General features: G+C 52.2%; 1 pseudogene; it reads left to right on the top strand.

Annotated features, from left to right (window-relative positions):
- Nucleotides 1-406: 406 nt before the first annotated feature.
- LOC148214523 (cystatin pseudogene) lies at nucleotides 407-21,418 on the top strand (annotated as a pseudogene).
- The last annotated feature ends 1,646 nt before the right edge of the window (nucleotides 21,419-23,064 follow it).

Genomic DNA, 23,064 nt, shown 5'->3' with positions numbered 1-23,064 from the left:
CTAATCTCAGAGTGCATGGGGTGCAATGGGGGTTAAATGCTGCTTGCTTGCTCTCTTTGCATCAGCTTCTATGAATGCAGCTCTTATCTTCCAATGTTTCTATTTACTTAATAAATCATATTTGATATCTGGGCAAATAAGGATAATTATCTACAAACTTTCCCAGGCTTCGCTGTCAGGTCTGCCTCCTGTATATCTGGGGCAGCTGCACTGGGTTTGGGTCAGCGCAACTGTCGGGGCTGCTTGCTCTGCTTGTGTGCCTGCCAGCCTCTCTCTCGCCAGCCCCCATGGCGTGCTGCCCGCTGCCTTGCCCAGCACCGCTCTTCCTCCTTGGCGCCCTCCTGATGCTGCTGCTGCCCTCGGCGTTGCCAGCCAAGGAGTCTGCCGGGCGCCTGCCCCCCAAGTGATGGCAGCCGTTGCCTTCGCCGTGGAGCAGTACAACGAGCGCAGCCCCAGTGCCTACTACTACAAGGACCTGCACATCGTGGAGGCACAGCCCCGGTATAGTGGGGGAGAGTCCAGGGCTGGGGTGGGCAGCCCTGATTGGCCCTTTTGGAGCAGCCAAAGGACCTGGGAAGGAAAGGCTCTGGAAATGGGGGGGGGGGTGGAGGCATGGGGATGGAGGCAATTAGGGGGGGTTTGGAGGGAGGGTCTGTGGGCAGACCTTTGGAGGATAGGCAGTATTCTCAGGGCAAGCAGGGAGGGGTGTCAGCCTGAAGATTGTTGCAGCCCTTCACTGAGCCTCCTTGTTCAGAAATAGTCAATCCCCAAAACAGTTACTGAAGATGAACAAGGGGAGGCTGCCAGGTTACACACACTGGAGGCCTTGTCAAGGAGGCAGCTGTTGCATCACCCGAATGCTGGTTTAGGGTTTGCTCCAGCCCTCAAAAAGGGACTGTCAGGTTGCCCTTCCCTCAAAGGTGAAAGGCCATAATTCCCAGCCAGGAAGTCTCTTTCGAACATCGCTTGTGTCTACATCTCAGTCCGGACAGCCGTGTTCCTTTGGAACAGGGAAAGCCCGGGGTTCTAACCTGACACTTTTCCGACAGTTTATTTCCACTGTAACTCCAACCACATTTTGCTTTCACATTGTCAGCGCATCTTTGAGGTCTTCTCATTCTTCCTTTTGTCCCTAAGTTGCTTTCCCTCCCCCTCAGAATGATCAGCTCTTCTGTATTCTCTTCTGCAGTACAGAAAAGGATGGCAAATTCAGGGGAGGGGGGAGGCCCTTTCATTGGGCCCCAGGAGGACCAAAGTGGCTGGACATTTCCTCCGGCGCGGTGAAATTTCTGGTGGCTGGTTTTCAAACCGCAACGGGGCACCAGTGAATTGTGAACCGAAAGGGCACACCTTCCGCAGGTTGTGTATGTCAGAAAACGACAGACACGGGTTCGGTTGTCCAGTAGACAGAAGTTTTTATTGGGCACGTTTGCAAAGGTGGGTCCCTCCCGCAGCAATGGAGGAACCCCGAAGCAAGGTCTGACAGGTTTTTATACCCCCTATCTGTCCTCCCCCTCCTATGAGGGCTTGGCTCACAATCTCACCTTTTTTACCGCCCCGGAGCGCTGCTAATTAACCGCAAAACCGCAGACATTCCACTTTCCGAATTCAATCAGCGCAATACACATTCCAATCCCCACTTGACCCGACAGCCGCCCCCTGCCGTTTCTCTTCACTCTGGTGCGATCGTGCCTCTTGCCTGCAGTCTTTCCTCCCTCCTGCTGTCCCTCTTCACTCTGGTGCGAGTGTGCCTTCTGCCCATCCTCCCTCCTGCCACCCCCCCAAGGCTGCCCCATGGTGCACAGCGCTCTCTCCTAGCAAACATGGTTCGTTTGAGGCCCTCACTTCTCCCTGCCTTCTCACAATCCCCCCTTTTTCTTTTCACACCTCTGTTGGGCCTCAAACCTGGCTAACAGGATTGCTCCCTCGTCCCGGACCCGGGGCTTCACACACTGGGACAGGTAATTCCCACAAGCAGGGAGGCATTGCATTAAGCAACATACTAGGACCAGTAAGGCAATGAAGCCAATAGCTAGTACAGAAAGTTTGTTTTAACCAAGCAAAGTTAGGTAACCAACTAGTGAGCCACGACCAATTCCATCCCTCTGGATCCTCGGATATGCGAGAGGCTAAGGTCTCCAACTTGGCTAGTTTTGCTTCAATATAATTCTCATTGTTGGTTAGGTTAAAGCAACAAAGACCTTGAAAAGATTCACAGCCTTGTCCTGCCCTTAATAGGAGATAGTCTATAGCTATCCGATCTTGAATGACCGCCCTCCTGATCTCAGTGACTTCTTCAGTGAGAGCTGCAATGAGAGAGGATGTAAGGTTGACACTTTTAGCCAGGAGGCAGGCCACCTTCCTTAGGTCCAGATAAGTTCTTCCACTTAGTGCAGGAACCCCTACTAAGGAGAGGGCCAGAGCCATGGCTTCTGTTTCGGACAAGAGTGTCACATCACTCTCACAATCAGATGGCAGCTCCCTTTTTCTTTTTTCTTTTGATGGGTGCGCTTGTATTGGAGGCAGGGCATATAGAGAGGTCAGGCGCCCTATGGCACAACGGCCCCCTGAACTATAGGCTGGAACATAGGTGTAAGCTTCATGTCCACATAACAAAAAGAAACCTTTAGGTAGGTATAGAGGGGTTGAGGCGTAAGGGATATTATAGATCCCTCCACAAGTGAAAGCAGTGTCAGGTTCGGTCAGCACGAGGTTTCAGGGAAGCACGGGGCTGCAGGGAAGCTCGCAACCAGACCACGCGGAATCCACCGGCGGTAGCTAGCGGGGAAAAGAGGAACCGAAAGCGCCGCTAATTAACGAGCCACCTGCGGCCAGCTAAACAGGAAAACCGCAGCGGAAGCTTTTAATTACGAACTGATAACGGCGCGAGCAAGCAAGGAACGGGGCCGCAGGGCAGCGAAACAAGATCGCAACGCAGCACAGAACCTGCGGTCTGCACGTAGCAGGGAGGGGCCAACCCAGCCGGAGGGGGACTGGCAATCAAGGACAATGGACTCTGACCGACCCTGCCATCATGAACGATCAGGGGGACATTGGGGGGCCTAATAGCCCACAGCCGCAACGCGATCACGAGGCGGGAAAAAGCGCGGGAAGGGGGAATATAACAAGTGATGCAATTGTACCAAGCCAGTCCTGGCTTTGCTTGTGACTACTACGTTACGCATGAGTAAACCTTCTTTGTGAACCACACGTGTCACGAGAGTTTCTCTGTCGAACGGGGCAAATCTCACATAAAGCCAGGACTCACCGTCAGCGCTACCCGGTACCACCGAGGAGCGTTTTCTTTCTCAATACAGGCATGACCAGCGACGAGGAATCCGTGGGTCAGCTGGAGCGCGAGGGATCCAGGCTCGCGGAAGGGCGGTCGGAGCCGCCCGGGAGCGACGGGGCAGCGGCCAGGGCCGGGCGCACTCCATCCGAGCGGTGGTCGATGGGCGTGAATCAAGGACCAGACGATTCGGGCGTTACGATGACCCGGGGTTCGGGATTCCGGAACCGTGAGTGGAGCGAGAAATTCGCCCGACTAGAGGAGAGAGTCGAGCGACGCCTAGACGCCGTGGAGGCGATGCTCCAGACCCTACTACAGAGAGTGGGGCCACCGGCGGTGAACGAGGAGGCGAGCGACAGGGGGGGCGGTCCGACACCCCCGCCGGCACCACCCACGGCACCCCGGTCGGAGGACCAACGGGCGGCAGACGCCCTGAGACTTCGAGGTATCACTGGGAAGTTCTCAGGGGACCCCGAACAGCTGCCGCACTTTCTGACGCACGTCAGGGGGTTCATGCAGAGGGGTGGTCACCTATTCGCTAGAGACGAGGACAGGGTATCCTACGTGGCCGAGCTGCTAGATGGCCAAGCCGCCAGCTGGGTGATCGGGCTGTACGATGCCAATGCGGCGGAACTACGGAGTTTCCCGGACTTCATGCAGGCGCTCCGGGACAGATTCGAGGACACATTGAGCGCCAAGCGGGCGGAGGACGACATCCTACAATTCAGGCAGCGGGGCAAATCGGTATCGGAATATGCCCTGGAGTTCCGGAGGTTGGCCGAGAAGCTCGCGGACTGGCCGGAGTCCCTGAAGGTGAAGTATTTTAAGAGGGGACTCAACCCAGAGATCCTGGAACGGGCACTGGGGCGGGACGACCCGGCCACAGTGAAGGATTGGATCTGGCTGGCCGGAACGGCGGAATCGGCGTGGCGGCAGATCCAACAGAGCACAAGACGACGGGACCAGACGAGGGACCGGCCGAGGGAGAGGACCCCCGAGGAAAGGCGGAGCAGTCGGCGGCAGTCCACCGGGGTGCGAGAGGCGACCAGAGCCCCGAATCTGTGCTTCCGATGCGGAGGCAGAGGCCACCGAGCGGCGCAGTGCCCGACGGAGCGGGAAGGCGCCCCACCACGGCCCGAAGTCAAAACCCCGCGTGCGAACGGGAAAAGGACCGGTGACCGACCGCGGAAGGGGGCAGTGGCGGCGGTGACCGAGAAAGGACGCGGGGGGTGGTCGACCCCGGAAACGGCATCCTCCGGAGAGGACTCGGAGCCGGCGGGAAACGAGGCGCGCTCGCACTGAACGGCGTCCCAGTGCGAGCAGGGGAGTCGAGGCGCGCGGACCCAATAGGAGACGAGGACTGCCCACCGTTCCGGGTGAGGATACATGTCCGGGGGGTGAGATCCGGAGGGGAGGCGCAGCTACGGGCGCTACTGGACTCGGGCTGCACCCACTGCTTGATGCACCCAGCGGTGGTCTCGGGGCTCGGGCTACAGCTGAGGCGCCTCCGGGAGCCCATTTCATTCAGCCAGTTAGATGGCACGCTGGCAGGGGGGGGGCCAGCTCAGTATTACACCGAGCCGGTCCAGATGACGATCGGGAGTCACCGGGAAGAACTGAGGTTCGTGGTGGTCCCGGTGGCCGACTACGCGGTGGTACTCGGCTTGGCGTGGCTGCGGCGGCGGAACCCACGAGTCGACTGGACGGCGGAGGCAGTGCGGTTCGGGGTCGACAGACCGGCGAGGGCGAGAGCAGAGGGGACCGAGCCGTGGAGACGGAGGCAGCCGCAACCACCGGCGGACAAGCGGAGGGTCCGGGACACCGGGAGACGGGGCGAGAGCAGATGGGGCCCGAGACCCGGGCGGCAACAGCAACAGCAGCAGCAGCAGCGCCGGGACCCCGGAGACCCGCCACGATCCCGAGGCGAGGGAGGCAGCGGCGACTGGCGAGGCAACCGCAAAGCGAGGGGCCGGACCCGGGGAACCCCCGACGGGCGGCGGAATCCCGAGGCAGTATCGAGACCTGGCGGCAGCGTTCGGGGAGAAGGAGTCTGACCAGCTCCCACCACACCGGCCCAGTGATTGCGCCATCGAGCTAGAGCCAGGAGCGACCCTGCCTAAGCCAAAAATGTACTCCCTGTCGAGGAGGGAGATGGGAGCCCTGCGCGAGTTCATAGACAAGAACCTAGCACGGGGATTCATCCAACCCGCGAAGTCACCATTAGCGGCCCCGGTGTTATTCCGGGAGAAGAAGGACGGCTCGCTCCGTATGTGCGTAGACTACCGGGGGCTGAACGCAATCAGCACGGAGTACAAATACCCCCTCCCCCTGATGAAGGACTTGATGTCGCATCTGTCGAAGGGGAGGGTGTTCACAAAACTGGACTTGCGCGAAGCCTACTTCAGAGTTAGGATCCGCGCAAAAGATGAGTGGAAGACGGCGTTCAACACCCCGCTCGGAAGCTACCAGTTTTCTGTGATGCCGTTCGGATTAAAAGGGGCCCCGGGGTATTTATGCAGCTAATTAATGAGGTGCTGCACGACCTACTCTACCGGGGCGTCCTGGTCTACCTGGACGACATCCTCATCTACACCGAGACCCTGGCGGAGCACGTGAGCCTGGTGCGCACGGTGCTCCAGAGACTGCTGAAGGCACAGCTGTACGCAAAGCTCTCGAAATGCGAGTTCCATCGAGAGCAACTAGACTACCTCGGCTACCGAATATCCAGCCGGGGAATTGAGATGGACCCGGCGAAAGTAAGGGATGTCCTGGGCTGGGAAGCGCCGCGAACCCGGAGGCAACTCCAAAGCTTCCTAGGGTTTGCGAACTTCTATCGTCAGTTCATCCCGAACTTCGCCCAAATCGCCCTTCCCCTAACCGACCTGCTAAAAACCAAGGGCACTGGGAAACCCACAAGCCCAGCATGGCACTCGCGTGGACTGCAGAATGCCAGGGGTAGTTTGAGGAACTAAAACAGCGGTTCACCGCGGAGCCGATCCTGCGCCATCCCGACCCAGACCGGCGGTTTATAATCCAAGTGGATGCATCAGACGTGGCAACGGGAGCAGTCCTGCTCCAACCCAGCCCGGAGGGGTCCATCCACCCGTGCGCCTACGCCTCCCGCAAATTCACCGAGACGGAGAGGAGGTGGATGGTGTGGGAGAAAGAGGCGTACGCGGTCAAGTGGGCGCTGGCCACGTGGAGGCATCTACTGGCGGTGGCAACTGAACCGTTCGAGGTGTGGACGGACCATAAGAACCTCGAGGCCCTGAAGACCCCGCGTAAGCTATCCCCCAAACAGGCACGGTGGTCCCAATACTTCGGGAGGTTCAGGTTCACACTGAAACACATCCCCGGGAAGCGCAACTTCTTAGCGGATGGACTGTCTCGCATGCCCCAGCACGCCAGCCTACGGGAGGAGATCGTGGACTCCGTCATCCCCGCCAGCAGGCTGGCTACAAAGGCGGTGACCCGAAGCCAGACCAAGGGGGAGCGACGGGACGCGGCGTCTGAAGTAAGGCAAGGGTTCGCGGAGGCAGCGGAGCGGGACGGTTGGCTCAAGCAGAACCGAGAGGCGCTAACCGGCCAAGAGGGGTTGTGGTGGCACGAAGGAAAGCTGTACGTGCCCGAGGGTTGCCGACGGGAGGTCATGGAGAGAGCCCACGACAGCCGGAGCGCGGGGCATTACGGCTTCGTAAAGACACTCCATTTAATCCGGCGGCAGTTTTGGTGGCCCACGCTCCGGAAGGACGTGGAGGCGTACTCGGGGGGTTGCCCGGTGTGCGCAACAGCGAAAGGAGCCAAAGGCAAACCTAGAGGCCTACTCCAGCCGGTAGCGGAACCCGACGGCCCTTGGCAAGAGGTCGCCATGGACTTCATAGTGGAGCTCCCGGAGAGTAAGGGGAAGACCGCCATTTGGGTGGTCACGGACTTATTCTCCAAACAAGCGCACTTTGTAGCGTGCCGGCGAGTCCCCACGGCCGAGGGGCTGGCGAAACTGTTCGTGCAACATGTCTACCGACTCCACGGCGCACCTCGACGTATCGTCAGCGATCGGGGCGGCAACTTCATCGCGCGGTTCTGGCGGGAGTTCCTGAAGCGGGTGGGGACGAAACAAGCCCTATCCTCCGCGGCGCACCCGCAGACGGATGGAGCCACGGAACGCCTGAACGGGGGGCTCGAACAGTACCTGCGCTGCTACGTGGGGCACCAACAGGACGATTGGGCGGAGCTACTACCATTCGCGGAGGTGGCATACAACAACGCCGTCCACAAGAGCACCGGGTTCTCTCCGTTCAAAGTAGCCACCGGGAGAGAATTCGTCCCCATGCCGGAGCTGCCTCAGCCGGAATCCCAGATCAACTCCCTGGACACCTGGTTCGCCCAAATCGACGAGACCCGGCGAGCGGCGCACGCGGCATTGCAAAGAGCCAAAGCCGACTACAAGAAGCACGCGGACCGCAAGAGGCTCCCCGAGGAAAAGTGGAAAGTGGGGGACCAGGTGTATCTGTCAACCAAAAACCTAAAGACGCACCAGGCATCGAAAAAACTCAGCCCGAGGTTTGTGGGGCCGTTCCCCATTTCGGAGATCATCAATCCGGTGACCGTCAGGCTGACGCTCCCGAAAAGCCTCGGGAAGATCCACCCGGTGTTCCATTGCAGCCTGCTAAAGTTGCACCAGCCGGGGAATGCCTGGCACAAGGCGGAGGGAGTACCACCACCCATCATGGTCGGGGGGGAGCAGCATTTCGAAATCAACCGGATACTGGACGCCCGGAGGCACAAGGGGCAGACCCAGCTCCTAGTGCAATGGAAACATTTCCCCAAGTCCCACAGCGAATGGGTGAGTAAAACCCACATAAGGGCGCCGGACCTAGTGCGGGACTTTTACAGGAAATACCCCGGGAAGCCGAAATAGGACCGAGGGGGGGAGTTGTCGTCAGGGGGGCGGCATGTCAGGTTCGGTCAGCACGAGGTTTCAGGGAAGCACGGGGCTGCAGGGAAGCTCGCAACCAGACCACGCGGAATCCACCGGCGGTAGCTAGCGGGGAAAAGAGGAACCGAAAGCGCCGCTAATTAACGAGCCACCTGCGGCCAGCTAAACAGGAAAACCGCAGCGGAAGCTTTTAATTACGAACTGATAACGGCGCGAGCAAGCAAGGAACAGGGCCGCAGGGCAGCGAAACAAGATCGCAACGCAGCACAGAACCTGCGGTCTGCACGTAGCAGGGAGGGGCCAACCCAGCCGGAGGGGGACTGGCAATCAAGGACAATGGACTCTGACCGACCCTGCCATCATGAACGATCAGGGGGGACATTGGGGGGCCTAATAGCCCACAGCCGCAACGCGATCACGAGGCGGGAAAAAGCGCGGGAAGGGGGGAATATAACAAGTGATGCAATTGTACCAAGCCAGTCCTGGCTTTGCTTGTGACTACTACGTTACGCATGAGTAAACCTTCTTTGTGAACCACACGTGTCACGAGAGTTTCTCTGTCGAACGGGGCAAATCTCACAAGCAGGACCTTTTGAGGGCAGTGGGTGGGTACGGTTTTGGGTATTGTTGAAATATACACATTGAGTTGCATTGGTTATCCCCAAGAGATTTAGAGCCATTTGCCTTTGATTAGTCCAGGGTCTTGGTGTGGGAGAAGACCCAAAATGATAGAACATCCCCCCCCACGGGGGATCATCCCCAGTGATATCAATATTCGCTATCTGAGTAACATTCTTCAATGCTTCCAAGCTGATGGGCATTCCAAAGAAACAGGTGGAGGTGACACCCTTCACAGTCAAGAGTTGCCCCACACAAAAAGTTGTGCTGTTCAAAGCTGTCTGTGCCAATTCTACAAAAAAATTGTTGTTAGAGCTGTGCTGTAGAGCATCTAAGCAGTGACATAACAGAATAACCTGGATGCAAGCCTTCATGTTGGTCATCTCCTCCCTTGCCTTAGTTCAGTTCCTTTTAAGTTTTACTTTGAGTCCGTCTCCCGGTTGGGCAGTCCACGGTCGGGGGTCGGGAGCTCGCTTAACCCGATGGTAGTGGGTCCAACCCCCCTGTCGGGTCCGAACCGCCGATTCAGTTGTCAGGAGAACTTGGTATGGTCCCTCCCAAGATGGTTTCAGCTTCTCATCCTTCTTTATCAGGACCCAATCCTCTGGCTTGTGGGGGTGTTGGTCTTTCAGCAAGGGGGCCGTTGAGCAAGGAGTCCCTGTTTTCTTAGAGACAAGAGAGATTGTGACAGTACCAAGAGATACTTTCTTAGGAAGGCATCCTTTAGCTCGGGGATAGGCTCTCCCATTGGAGCCAGGAAAGGTCTTCCCATCATCAACTCGAACGGGGAGACCCCCACATCCTTGCGAGGGGCTGTCCGCATTCGAAGCAGGGCAACCGGAAGTGTCTTTGTCCAAGATAGCCCTGTTTCCAATCCCAGTTTGGTGAGATGTTGCTTCAACACCCCGTTGGCCCTTTCCACTTTCCCACTGGAGTCAGGATGCCAAGGGGTGTGGAGTTCCCATCGAACCCCCAGGCTCCAGTACCACGGCTTTACAGTGTCTACCAAAGCCTGCACCCCCCAGTGAGACCCTTCGTGCAGTTTCTCCACCATCCCCCTCATGTCAGCACGGCTCACTACTGGGTCCCCTCAATTGTAACCCAATGACCTGCTTCCTCCCTGCAACCTTCCCTTTCCAGCAGCTGTGAGTAAACCCCGTTCCAGCCAAATTTTCCTGAAAGTGTGCACTACTCCCCAGGCGTATCGCGAGTCTGTGTAGACGGTGAGGGACACTCCCTTTCCCAACTCTAGTGCCCGTTTCAAAGCGTGCACTTCACACAGCTGAGCCGACCAGTCCGCTGGTAGTGCCCCCTTCTCTACTGTCTCTCCCTCCGCCGTCACTATCGCATATCCTGACTTCCTTTGTCCCTGCTCTACTCGGCTAGACCCATCCACAAACCAGACCTCACCCTCCTCCAGCGGGACCTCCTGCAGGTCCTCCCGGGTCTTTGTTTGCAGCTGCAACAGGGTGGAGCACTCGTGCTCCGCCGGCTCCCATTCTTTCCGCTCCCCCGCAAGAAACTCCGCTGCGTTCAAATTCCTGTCTGTTCCTACCACCACATCAGGACTTATCCGGAGAACTGTCTCATATTTCAACATCCTTCCTTCTGTCATCCAAGCAGCCGCCTGATGACTAAGCACACTTAAGATCTGATGGGGTGAATGGACAAACATGGGGCTCCCAAAAGTGAGTTTTTTCCCTTCTGTCATTAGCACAGCAGCGGCAGCCACTGCCTGCACACAAGTCGGCCATCCCCTCACCACTGGTTCTAGGGCTTTGCTCAGGAAGGCCACTGGTTGATATTTCCCAGCCCGTCTCTGAGTCAGCACTCCAATGGCAGTTCCCCCATGGGCTGTAACGTATAGGTGAAAGGGGGGGCCAAGTTCGGTAGAGCCAGAGCCGGGGCCGTCATCAGGCTCCTTCATAATTCCCCCCACTTCTCTGTGTCCCCGTCTGTCCATTCTACCCTGTCAGATGATCCTTTCAACTTCTCATACAGAAACTGAGCCTTGCTCATGTACTCATCTATCCATAGCCTGCAATATCCTACTAGACCCAGAAACCGCCGCACCTCCGTTTTAGTATGAGGGGGCTTCAACTGCATTATCCCCTGTATCCGAGAAGGATCAATCAACTTCTCGCCCTTCCGGAGTACATGTCCTAAATACTTGACCTCCCTTTCCACAAATTGGACCTTCCCTTTTGACACCTTCAATCCTTCCTCAGCCAACCAGTTCAATAAAGCCACTGAATCTTCTCTCACCTTTACTTCCTTCTCTCCAGACACCAACAAATCATCCACATACTGCAGCACCCGAGAACCCCCAGGGGCCCGGAACCCCTGGAGTTTCTCTTCCAATGCCTGTCCAAACAAGAGGGGCTCTCGGTGTACCTCTGGGGCAGCACCGTCCATCTCAGTTGTTGCTTCAGCCCACGCCTCCCATCCCGGGACAGCGGGTATTGGGCTTGCCGCAAACCCGTCACCCCTGGTTTCAAGGGGATGCTAACTGGGGCGATGCGAAACCGACCCGCCCCCCCTCCCCTGCCCATACCTCAGGGTTCACTACCTCCACGTCCGCCTCCCGCAACAAACACATCCTTTCTGCCTGTTCCACATTCCACAACTCCATTCCTAGACTACCCATTAGATCCCTTTCCAGCAGGTTCACTCTCGCCTGTGGGATCAGTAACACATCTGCAGTTACCTCCTTCCCATTCCACTCCAGTCTCACTTCCTCCAGTACGTTTGCCTTGACCGGAGAGCCTCCCACCCCCATCACCGATACCGACGCGCCCCGGGATTTCGCAATCCCGTGGGTCCCGGTTGGCACAGCGATGTTCGAGAGGCTCCGGTGTCCACGAGGAACTGCTGTTCCTCACCGGTGGGACCCACCGTGATGTTTACCAAGGGTTCCCTGTGGGTCCCGGTTGGGAAACCATGACCCCCCTAGTCGTACAGGGGGAAACTCCTCTCATGTTCTCCCGATGTTCAGCATTATTGGGATCCCAATTTGGGTCTGCCAGAGGGAATTTAGTATTCGCGGCCGGGGCATTTGGGACATTTGCATTCCTTCGCTCCCAAGCCCCGAGCGCAGCTCGCCGAATCTGGCCCCTCTCTTCTGGCGTATAGAGGTGGGCTAAAATGTAATTCAGTTCCCCCAGGAATATTCCACCGGGCCGAGAAAAAGTTCCAATTGTTCGGTGGCGGTATGGGCGTTCTCTTGCATACGAGGGAGGGAATTTTTTTAATTCCCTCAACTCACTGGGTTTGATGGGAACCGTTACGTAACTGGTGACGGTCACCCCCTGTGCGTTCGTTCCGTTCGGGACTTCCCGGACGGGGAAGGCACTGGCCGAACTTAGAATAAAGGGCAAGTTCTGAATGTCTTGGTTCAGCTGGTCCAGCTCTTTCCGCAGCCCGGGATAGGGTGGGGGCGCCGGAGGGGGAGCGGTAGGAAGAGGAGGAGGAGGAGGAGGTGGCGGCCCCCATTGAGGTCCAGTCAGCCAGAGGTCCTCCTCATCCTCCTGTTCTTTTTGGACAAAAATTTTGGCTAACTTGGGTCGAGGCCCCTCCCAATGAACATGGAACCAGACTTCCACATAGGGTTCCTGTGTTAACATTTTATGCTCCACAATGTAGTTTTTTAGTTGGGTCACCCAGTAATTACTGGGGATTCCAAGAGTATCCCAATGGTAGGGGAATTCGGGGTCCACTAGTGGATATTTTGGCCATTCTTTAGTGCACAAAGTTATCATGGTCGGTTTTTCCAGACCCCTGGTGAATGGACACAACCAGGGTGTCTCCCATTGTTGCAACAATTGTCCTAATGGAGAATCCGTGGGGATTCCCCCTACTGCGTTTTTCCCACTGGCCCCTGGCCTTACACTCTTACTCTGCGCCTTACCCATCCTTCCTGACTACGTTTCCCACCTTACAGAAGGTCCCGGACTCTTCTGTCCCCTTGCGGCGTCCAACGCCTCGTAACCACGCTAATCTCCCCGAGATTATGGGTAGGTTGTACTCACCAGACCTCCCAGAGGTCCCCTCGTCGGCCGACTTCCTCTTTACTTCTGTCTGACTGGCGATTGGAGTCCCGTCCTGGACCCGACTCCGGGGAAAACGGGAGACACCTCAACGGGGTGTTACGGCCGATTACTCACCGGTTCCCCACAGTCCGGTCCACGTCGAGGACTCCTGCCTGGCTCGCCAATTTTGTCAGAAAACGACAGACACGGGTTCGGTTGTCCAGTAGACAGAAGTTTTTATTGGGCACGTTTGCAAAGGTGGGTCCCTCCCGCAGCAATGGAGGAACCCCGAAGCAAGGTCTGACAGGTTTTTATACCCCCTATCTGTCCTTCCCCTCCTACGAGGGCTTGGCTCACAATCTCACCTTTTTTACCGCCCCGGAGCGCTGCTAATTAACCGCAAAACCGCAGACATTCCACTTTCCGAATTCAATCAGCGCAATACACATTCCAATCCCCACTTGACCCGACAGCCGCCCCCTGCCGTTTCTCTTCACTCTGGAGCGAACGTGCCTCTTGCCTGCAGTCTTTCCTCCCTCCTGCCGCCCCTCTCCACTCTGGTGCGAGTGTGCCTTCTGCCCATCCTCCCTCCTGCCACCCCCCCAAGGCTGCCCCATGGTGCACAGCGCTCTCCCCTAGCAAACATGGTTCGTTTGAGGCCCTCACTTCTCCCTGCCTTCTCACATGTACGATGCAGAAAACCTGGCGCTGGCTTGATTCGCTTGTTAATGTTGAGGCGGAACACAGCCACAGAGAAAGTTATGGGCGCGCCTTATTATACTCGTGCAACACCACCACTGTGTGGGTGGCCCTGATCGGCGGGGACTTCCAGGTGCAATTCAAGATGCTGCTGGTCACCTACAAAGCCCTTTGCGGCACAGGGCCTGCTATGGGTGGGGTCCTCTGCCTCCAGTTCTCTCTGCTCCTCTGACCAGATCTGAGAGGGTTGGCGTGCTCCGGGTGCCCTCAAGGCAGTCCAGGCCAGGGAACCAAAACCATGAACACTGATAAATACCTTTATTGTGGGGTTACAGTAACAAAATCTGGCAACTCCCCTCCCCTGGCTTTACCTTCCAGCAAACTAGGGAGGGTCCCCTCGGAGATGCTCTCTCCACCCCCCTTCCTGCTTCTCAGATTTCCCTTCTCAGACCCTTGTCTGGGCTGCGGTTCCTCCTCCCGTCTCTCAAGGTTATTCTCACAGCCCGTTACAACTGAGCAGCATCGGCAGCATTTGGAACTCAGATCTTTCTCCAGGGCCACACCTGCTTTTTGGAATAGCGTTCCAAAAATTCCAAAATTCAGACAACCCCAACCCCGCTGGCCTTTAGGAAAGCCTTGAAGATCTGTTCTTCCCCCAGGCTCTGGGCCAGGATGTTATGTGTGTCTGAATGTGATCTTGTTTATTAACATATTAGATTCAGAGGCCACCAAACATTTGCACAGAACGATAATAAAACCATAGTAAGAAAGAGAACCGCACTAGGTATGTCGAGAAAAGACCAGTTCCTCAAACAAATAAGATTCTCTTGGGGCTTGGTACCTATCCTACCCCAGGGCCTGGGAACAGCCAGGTTTTCAGAGACTTCTTGACCACCACCAGGGTGGGAGCCAAGTGAATGTCCAGGGGACACTGTTCTAGAGGCAGGTGCTGTGGCAGAAAAGGTGGGTGTCCTGGTGCCAGTAGGTGGCACTGTTCAGCTGAAGAAACCCGAATGTGCCCACTCTGCCTGATCACGCAGGATGTGTAGAACCGCTCAGACGGGTGATCCCCAAGTAACCAAGTCCTGGGCCATGAGGGGCTTAGAGGTGGTAATTAGCACCTTGAATTGCACCCAGAAGCCAACTGGCCACCAGTGCAGCGTGCAGACAGCAATGTCACATGCTCGTACCAAGCCATGTCTATTACTGCCATGCTGCTGCAGTTTGGACCAGCTGCAGCTTCCAAGAGGTCTTCAAGGAGAGGCCCACATAGCACATGTTGCAGTAGTCCACTTGTGAGGTGGACACAGCTGCTACCTGTTCTTTTAGCAGGAGCTGGGAGTCCCAGAAACACTCAGACTGTGCTTCCCACCGAGATGGAAAATTTCTGGGGTTGAGAGGCCCAAATACTCACAGCCCTCAGTCTTGCTAGGGCTGAGCCTAAATCTGTTCCTCCCCATCTAGATCCTCACAGCCTCCAGACACAGAGGCATCAGGAGCATCACTTGGACCACCCAGGGCTGAGAGGTGCAACTGGGTATCATCAGCACACTGAGGGTACCAGATCTCAAGCTAACAGATGGTCTCACCCAGCGGCTTCATGTAGATGCTGAACAAAGGGACGAAAGCCTCAAACCCCGAGTCACCCACAAGTGACTTCTGCCCTCCCGTCAAGCACCAAGCGAGCCGAACGCAGAGAAAGGAGGCGAACCCTCCCAGCACAGCGGCCCCTCCCAATCGCTATCATCTCAAGAGTGATGTGTTTTAATTATTTCTGTTGCTTAATGTTTCTTACTCCTTCATGGATCACTGCCTTGTCGTGGCGAAGGGGCTTGCGTAACTCAGTGAAGCCATGAGCTATACCGTGCAGGGCCACCCAAGATGGACAGGTCATGACAGAGAGTTCTGACAAAATGTGGTCCACTGGAGAAGGAAATGGCAACCCAGTCCAGTGTCCTTGCCAAGAAAACCCCATGGACAATGTCAAAAGGCTAAAAGATATGACACTGGAAGATGAGCCCCTCAGGTCGGAAGGTGTCCAATATGCTACTGGGGAAGAGCGGAGGGCAATTCCAAGTAGCTCCAGAAAGAGTGAAGCGGCTGGGCCAAAGCCGAAAGGACGCTCAGCTGCGGATGTATCTGGAAGCAAAAAGAAGGTCTGATGCTGTAAAGAACAATATTGTATAGGTACCTGGAATGTAAGATCTATGAACCAAGGCAAGCTGGATGTGGTCAAACATGAGATGACAAGACTGAACGTCGACATCTTGGGAATCAGCGAACTGAAATGGACGGGAATGGGTGAATTTAATTCGGGTGACCATTATATCTACTACTGTGGGCAAGAAACCCTTAGAAGAAATGGAGTTGCACTCATAGTCAATAAGAGAGTGGGAAAGGCAGTAATGGGGTACAACCTCAAAAACGACAGAATGATCTCAGTGCGTATCCAAGGCAAACCATTCAACATCACAGTAATCCAAGTCTATGCCCCAACCACTGATGCTGAAGAAGCTGAAGTTGACCGCTTCTATGAAGACCTACAACACCTTCTAGAACTAGCACCAAAAAACGATGTCCTTTTCATCATAGGGGATTGGAATGCTAAAGTAGGAAGTCAAGGAGTAATCGGAATAACAGGCAAGTTTGGCCTTGGAGTACAAAATGAAGCAGGGCAAAGGCTAATAGAGTTCTGTCAAGAGAACAAGCTAGTCACAGCAAACACTCTTTTCCAACAACACAAGAGATGACTCTACACATGGACATCACCAGATGGTCAATACCGAAACCAGATTGATTACATACTTTGCAGCCAAAGATGGAGAAGCTCTATACAGACAGCAAAAACAAGACCAGGAGCTGACTGTGGCTCAGATCATGAGCTTCTTACTGCAAAATTTAGGCTTCAGTTGAAGAATGTAGGGAAAACCACTAGACCACTCAGGTATGACTTAGATCATATTCCTTGTGAGTACACAGTGAAGGTGATGAATAGATTTAGAGGATTAGATTTGGTAGACAGAGTGCCTGAAGAACTATGGACGGAGGTCTGTAACATTGTACAGGAGGCAGCAACTAAAACCATCCCAAGGAAAAAGAAATGCAAGAAAGCAAAATGGCTGTCTGATGAGACATTAGAAATAGCTGTGGAAAGAAGGAATGTGAAAAGCAAGGGTGAAAGGGAAAGATATAAGCAACTGAATGCAGATTTCCAGAGAATAGCAAGGAGAGATAAGAAGGCCTTCTTAAATGAACAGTGCAAAAAAATCAAGGAAAACAATAGAATGGGGAAGACCAGAGATCTCTACAAGAAAACTGGAGATATCAAAAGAACGTTTAGTGCAAAGATGGGCATGATAAAGGACAAAAAAAGCAGGGACCTAACAGAAGCAGAAGAGATTAAGAAGAGGTGGCAAGAATACACAGAAGAACTATACCAGAAAGATCTTAATGTCCCTGATGTCCATCCTGGTGTGATCACGACCTTGAGCCAGACATCCTAGAGAGTGAAGTCAAGTGGGCCTTAGGAAGCATTGCTAACAACAAAGCTAGTGGAGATGACAGTATTCCAGCTGAGTTATTTAAAATACTAAAAGATGATGCTGTTAAAGTGCTGCACTCAATATGCCAGTAAGTTTGGAAAACGCAACAGTGGCCACGGGATTGGAAAAGGTCAGTTTACGTTCCAATTCCAAAGAAGGGCAATGCCAAAGAATGCTCAAACTATCGCACAATTGCACTCATTTCACATGCTAGCAAGGTTATGCTCAAAATCCTACAAGCTAGGCTTCAGCAGTACATGAACCGAGAACTACCAGATGTACAAGCTGGGTTTCGAAGAGGCAGAGGAACTAGAGATCAAATCGCCAACATTCGCTGGATCATGGAGAAAGCACGAGAGTTCCAGAAAAACATCTACTTCTGCTTCATTGACTATGCAAAAGCCTTCGATTGTGTGGATCACAACAACTGTGGCAAATTCTTAAAGAGATGGGAGTACCAGACCACCTTACCTGTTTCCTGAGAAATCTGTATGCAGGCCAAGAAGCAACAGTCAGAAGCAGTCATGGAACAACCGATTGGTTCAAAATAGGGAAAGGAGTACAACAAGGCTGTATACTGTCACCCTGCTTATTTAACCTATATGCAGAGTACATCATGAGAAATGCCAGGCTGGAAGAATCACAAGCCGGAATTAAGACTGCAGGGAGAATCATCAATAACCTCAGATATGCAGACGATACCACCCTAATGGCAGAAAGTGAAGAAGAACTAAAGGGCCTCTTGATGAGGGTGAAGGAGGAGAGTGCGAAAGCTGGCTTGAAACTCAACATTAAAAAAACTAAGATCATGGCACCTGGACCCATCAATTCCTGGCAAACAGAAGGGGTAGAAATGGAAGCAGTAACAGACTTCATTTATTTGGGCTCCAAGATCACCGCAGACAGGGACTGCAGCCATGAAATTAAAAGACGCTTGCTCCTTGGGAGGAAAGCTATGGCAAACCTAGATAGCATATTAAAAAGCAGAGATGTCACCTTGCCGACAAAGATCCGCATAGTCAAAGCTATGGTTTTTCCAGTAGTAATGTATGGCTGTGAGAGCTGGACCATAAAGAAGGCTGAGCGCCGAAGAATTGATGCCTTTGAACTGTGGTGCTGGAGAAGACTAAGAGTCCCCTGGACTGCTAGGAGGTCAAACCAGTCAATCTTAAAGGAAATCAACCCTGACTGCTCATTGGAAGGATTGATAATGAAGCTCAAGCTCAGATACTTTGGTCACCTAATGCGAAGAGAGGAGTCTTTGGAAAAGACCCTGATGCTGGGAAAGATTGAAGGCAAAAGGAGAAGGGGACGGCAGAGGATGAGATGGTTAGAGAGCATCACTGAAGCAATGAGCATGAAACTGAGCAAACTCAGGGAGGCAGTGAAGGACAGGAAGGCCTGGCGCAATATGGTTCATGGGGTCACAAAGAGTCGGACACGACTTAACGACTGAACAACAACAACAAATGTTTCTTAACCATCTGTAGGCAGCCCACAGCCACATGGTGAGAGGGTCATACTGAATGAATGAATGAATGAATGCCCAAATTGCAATCAGTGATGCTGAACATATTTTGGGTTTGTTTTTCCCTGTGTTACTCTGCAAATTCCTAAACATCGTGTGGGCTCTTTTCCAATCCAGTTGGTTTCAGAGAACTTCTACCTCATGTTGGAGCTGGTGAACACGCTGTGTGAAAAGAAGAGCGGTGGGACAATGGCATGGAAGGATCTCCAGAATTGTGCAGTCCCTCCAGAGGATCAACAGCAGGTAAGATTAGATGCCAAGTTATGTTTATACAGTTATTTATTTATTTATTTATTTATAGATCAAATTTATGTGCCGCCCATCTCACTATATAAGTGACTCTAGGCAGTTCACAAATAAGCATAAAACAAGATGGGCGGTGATTACTTTGATAAATAAATAAATAAATAAATAAATAAATAAATAAATAAATACAGTTTAAAAACTACAAAACAAAGTTAAAAGATGGAGAGAGCATCCTTAAGGCACCAGTCACCCCCATTGGGTCCCCATGCCAGTTGGCAGAGCCAGGTCTTAACGCTCTTCCGGAAGGCCAGCAGAGTGGGGGCCGATCTCACCTCAGGGGGCAAGATATCCCACCGGGCGGGGGCAACGGCAGAAAAGGCTCCCCTCCTAGACCCCACCAGTCGAAAATCTCCAGCCGGGAGGGTCCGCAACGTGCCCCTCCTGCCAGACTCAGTGGGATGGGCCGATGTAACCGGGACAAGATGGTTGCTCAGGTAACCTGGTCCGTGCCACGAAGGGCTTTAAAGGTCATAACCGACACCCTGAATTGGACCCGGAAGCAAACCGGCACCCAATGCAGCTCGCGCAGTAGAGGTATTACATATGCAGCCCTAAGGGCCCCCAAAACTGCCCGCACCACTGCATTCTGCACCAGCTGCAGCTTCCAGATACTTTTCAAGGGTAGCCCCACGTAGCACAGTTTATATTTGCAGTTTAATTATTGAAAGCTGCCTTGTCTCAGCTTAGCCAGCCACCTGTGAAGCAGATTTTAATCCTTTTAATAGTTGATTTTAATTCAAAATAGAAATACAACTCTCCTAGTTGTATTTGTATTTGTTCTACTCTGGTTAGTTTTTTCCGCAGGTATTTTGGGATTTTCCAGCAATGCCAAACTATTTGATTCATTTATGGCACAGTATCCTCATGTTCATGAGAAATGCCAGGCTGGAAGAATCACAAGCCGGAATTAAGATTGCAGGGAGAATCATCAATAACCTCAGATATGCGGACGATACCACCCTAATGGCAGAAAGTGAAGAAGAACTAAAGAGCCTCTTGATGAGGGTGAAAGAGGAGAGTGCAAAAGCTGGCTTGAAACTCAACATTAAAAAAACTAAGATCATGGCATCTGGACCCATCAATTCCTGGCAAACAGAAGGGGTAGAAATGGAAGCAGTAACAGACTTCATTTATTTGGGCTCCAAGATCACCGCAGACAGGGACTGCAGCCATGAAATTAAAAGACGCTTGCTCCTTGGGAGGAAAGCTATGGCAAGCCTAGATAGCATATTAAAAAGCAGACGTCACCTTGCCGACAAAGATCCGCATAGTCAAAGCTATGGTTTTTCCAGTAGTAATGTATGGCTGTGAGAGCTGGACCATAAAGAAGGCTGAGCGCCGAAGAATTGATGCCTTTGAACTGTGGTGCTGGAGAAGACTCTTAAGAGTCCCCTGGACTGCTAGGAGGTCAAACCAGTCAATCTTAAAGGAAATCAACCCTGATTGCTCATTGGAAGGATCGATAATGAAGCTCAAGCTCAGATACTTTGGTCACCTAATGCGAAGAGAGATCTCTTTGGAGAAGACCCTGATGCTGGGAAAGATTGAAGGCAAAAGGAGAAGGGGACGGCAGAGGATGAGATGGTTAGAGAGCATCACTGAAGCAATGAGCATGAAACTGAGCAAACTCAGGGAGGCAGTGAAGGACAGGAAGGCCTGGTGCAATATGGTTCATGGGGTCACGAAGAGTCGGACACGACTTAACGACTGAACAACAACAACAATCCTCATGTTAAAGAATGGATTCAAGATGTGTCATTAGTTTTTGAAATATCTTTACAGTACATTCTGAAAATGAGAAGATAGAATGACATGTTTTTATATAATGTAGATCAGTGGTTGTGAGTCGAGGACCCAGCGTGGAACTGCCACTGGGGAGATGCTTATGCAAAACAACAGAGTCTGGTTTTTAATTCACTTTTCTTTTTAATTCACTTTTTCTTTTTTATGTAGTTTACATCCAGTTAATTAATTATTTTAATTATTACATATAGGTAGTACAGTTGTTAAATATATATAGAATGGTTCTTTTTACTGTACAATCACAGTTGTACAGTAAATGTACAAGTGTATTTTTGTGTTGTAGTTATATTTCATTAATAAAAACTAAAAAATTTTTTTTAACACATTGCAATAAAAACAACCATGTCTTAATCCAACACGTGATCCCAGGGATTGCAGTGTGCCTGGAAGTTCTGCAAGGACTCCAGGTTAAGGAAGACCCAGTTAAACCTTCTGGGTTTATATAAATTTTCTACAACATGTACGTCAGTGTCACAGTGCATTTCATTTCTGTTACTGTTAGCAGATTGTATACACCTTGGCTAACAAGTTCTCACATTTAGTCCTCTCTGGAATTTCTTCTTTTTCTTTTTCTTGCAGAAACAAGTTTGTGAATTTAAAATCTGGTTTGGTTCTTTAGTGGACAACTTGCGGTTGTCAAGCACGAGCTGTGAAGCAGCTGCGTCCTAAGCGGGATGTCTGAATGGCCCCCACGTGCCGACATGTTAACACCAACCCAGGCCATTGATTCTGAGGGTGACCAGAAGCCAAGCGATTTATTGTCTGTAGGCTGCAGCGTATGTCAAGCATTGCCTCCTCCTACGTGATCCATCTGTGGCACCTTGTGAATCCTGAACAAAATTATTAGCTTAAGTCCAAGCTCACATTTTCTGTTTTTTCCAAAATTGTTCCATGACTTTTCCTAACTTGCCCGCCAGTTCGACCCTATTTTCTCTAGTTTTCAATATGCTTAAAGAAGAATAATTTATACTTTGTTGATTCTCTTGGTAATTGATCTTAACAGAGCAATTGTTAAGGATTAAAAGATTTAAAACACTGGACATACAGCTGCAGGTGAAGGCATTTTATTTATTTGTGAGGAGATAAGAACAGAGTTTCTTCTCCTTCTTACTTAAGATAGTACGGAATCCAAAGGTGATTTATATTCATTTCTTGGACAGCCACAGGTAACTGAAACACAGTAAGAAAAGGACTGAACCTTGATTATATTTCCAAAGCAGATAACAAAAGGAATGAGTCACGAATGCATTTTGGAAGCAGAAAACAAAGCTGCTGGACAGGATTATAGGACGCCTTCCTCCTTCAGTAGGGGAGGCGCTAATGGCACATTTCTGAAGCTGGGAAAAGATTAAACCCACTATAAAGTAACTTTAGCAGAGTGGGGAAAAATTAAGGTACAATACTCAGGAAAGGAAGTGCAGTTACAAAAAGTATTTTCCTAACAAGGGATTGACAGGAAGATGGAGGGGAAAATAAAGCATTTTAGGAAAAAGAGGGGGAAAAGCATGCATTTTTAAAATTCCTACACCATCTCTCCCCTTTCATACGTTAGTACAGCGTTTCTCAACCTTGGCAATTTTATGATGCGTGGGCTTCAAGTCCCAGAATTCCCCAGCCAACATGCGGGAGCTGAAGTCCACACATCATAAAGTTAAGTTGCCAAGGCTGAGAAACACTGCATTGGTATAAACAAAAGTAATATTCCACAGATAGGATTGTATGTGCTTTGCAAACTGCGTAGTTCAGTTGGTTTATGGGAATCATTCAGCATTCCACAGACCGCGTGCTCTGTTTTAAGACAACTGTTCACATTTTACAATCGCGAAAACTAAATAAATGATAGGACAGGTGATAAGAAGGTGTTATTCACTTCCTACTAAATAACCCCCAGGGCCCTGAGTGTTAAATTTGTGCAGATTCTTACATGCCTACTGGACTTTGGTTGAGACAGAATACATTTCTTCTCATCAGGGACAAAATGTACCACCTTCTGTCTCAGCTACCGGGCACACACCCTTCTGGCCACCCTGCCTTTTGCGAATGAAGCACTTGTGGGTTCACTAGCCACAGATAGAATAATGTCTACCAAGCCTGTGAACTCATTTTTCTAGATGCTGGCATGCATGAAGAATATATGAGTGGGAGGAACATTTAAGTCAGTGTTTCTCAACCTTGGCAACCTGAAGATGTATGGACTTCAACTCCCAGAATTCCCCAGCCAGCCTTGGACCCTCTACATTAGCGTTTCTCTACCTCGGCAACTTAAAGATGTGTGGACTTCAACTCCCAGAATTCCCCAGCCAGCATGGTTGAGA

The sequence above is a fragment of the Python bivittatus genome, unplaced genomic scaffold (genome assembly GCF_059951505.1).
Source record: "Python bivittatus isolate LINGU-HERP-01145 unplaced genomic scaffold, Pbiv_v1 ctg000660_np1212, whole genome shotgun sequence".
NCBI lineage: Eukaryota > Metazoa > Chordata > Lepidosauria > Squamata > Pythonidae > Python > Python bivittatus.
This window is presented reverse-complemented; position numbering and strand designations above follow the sequence as displayed.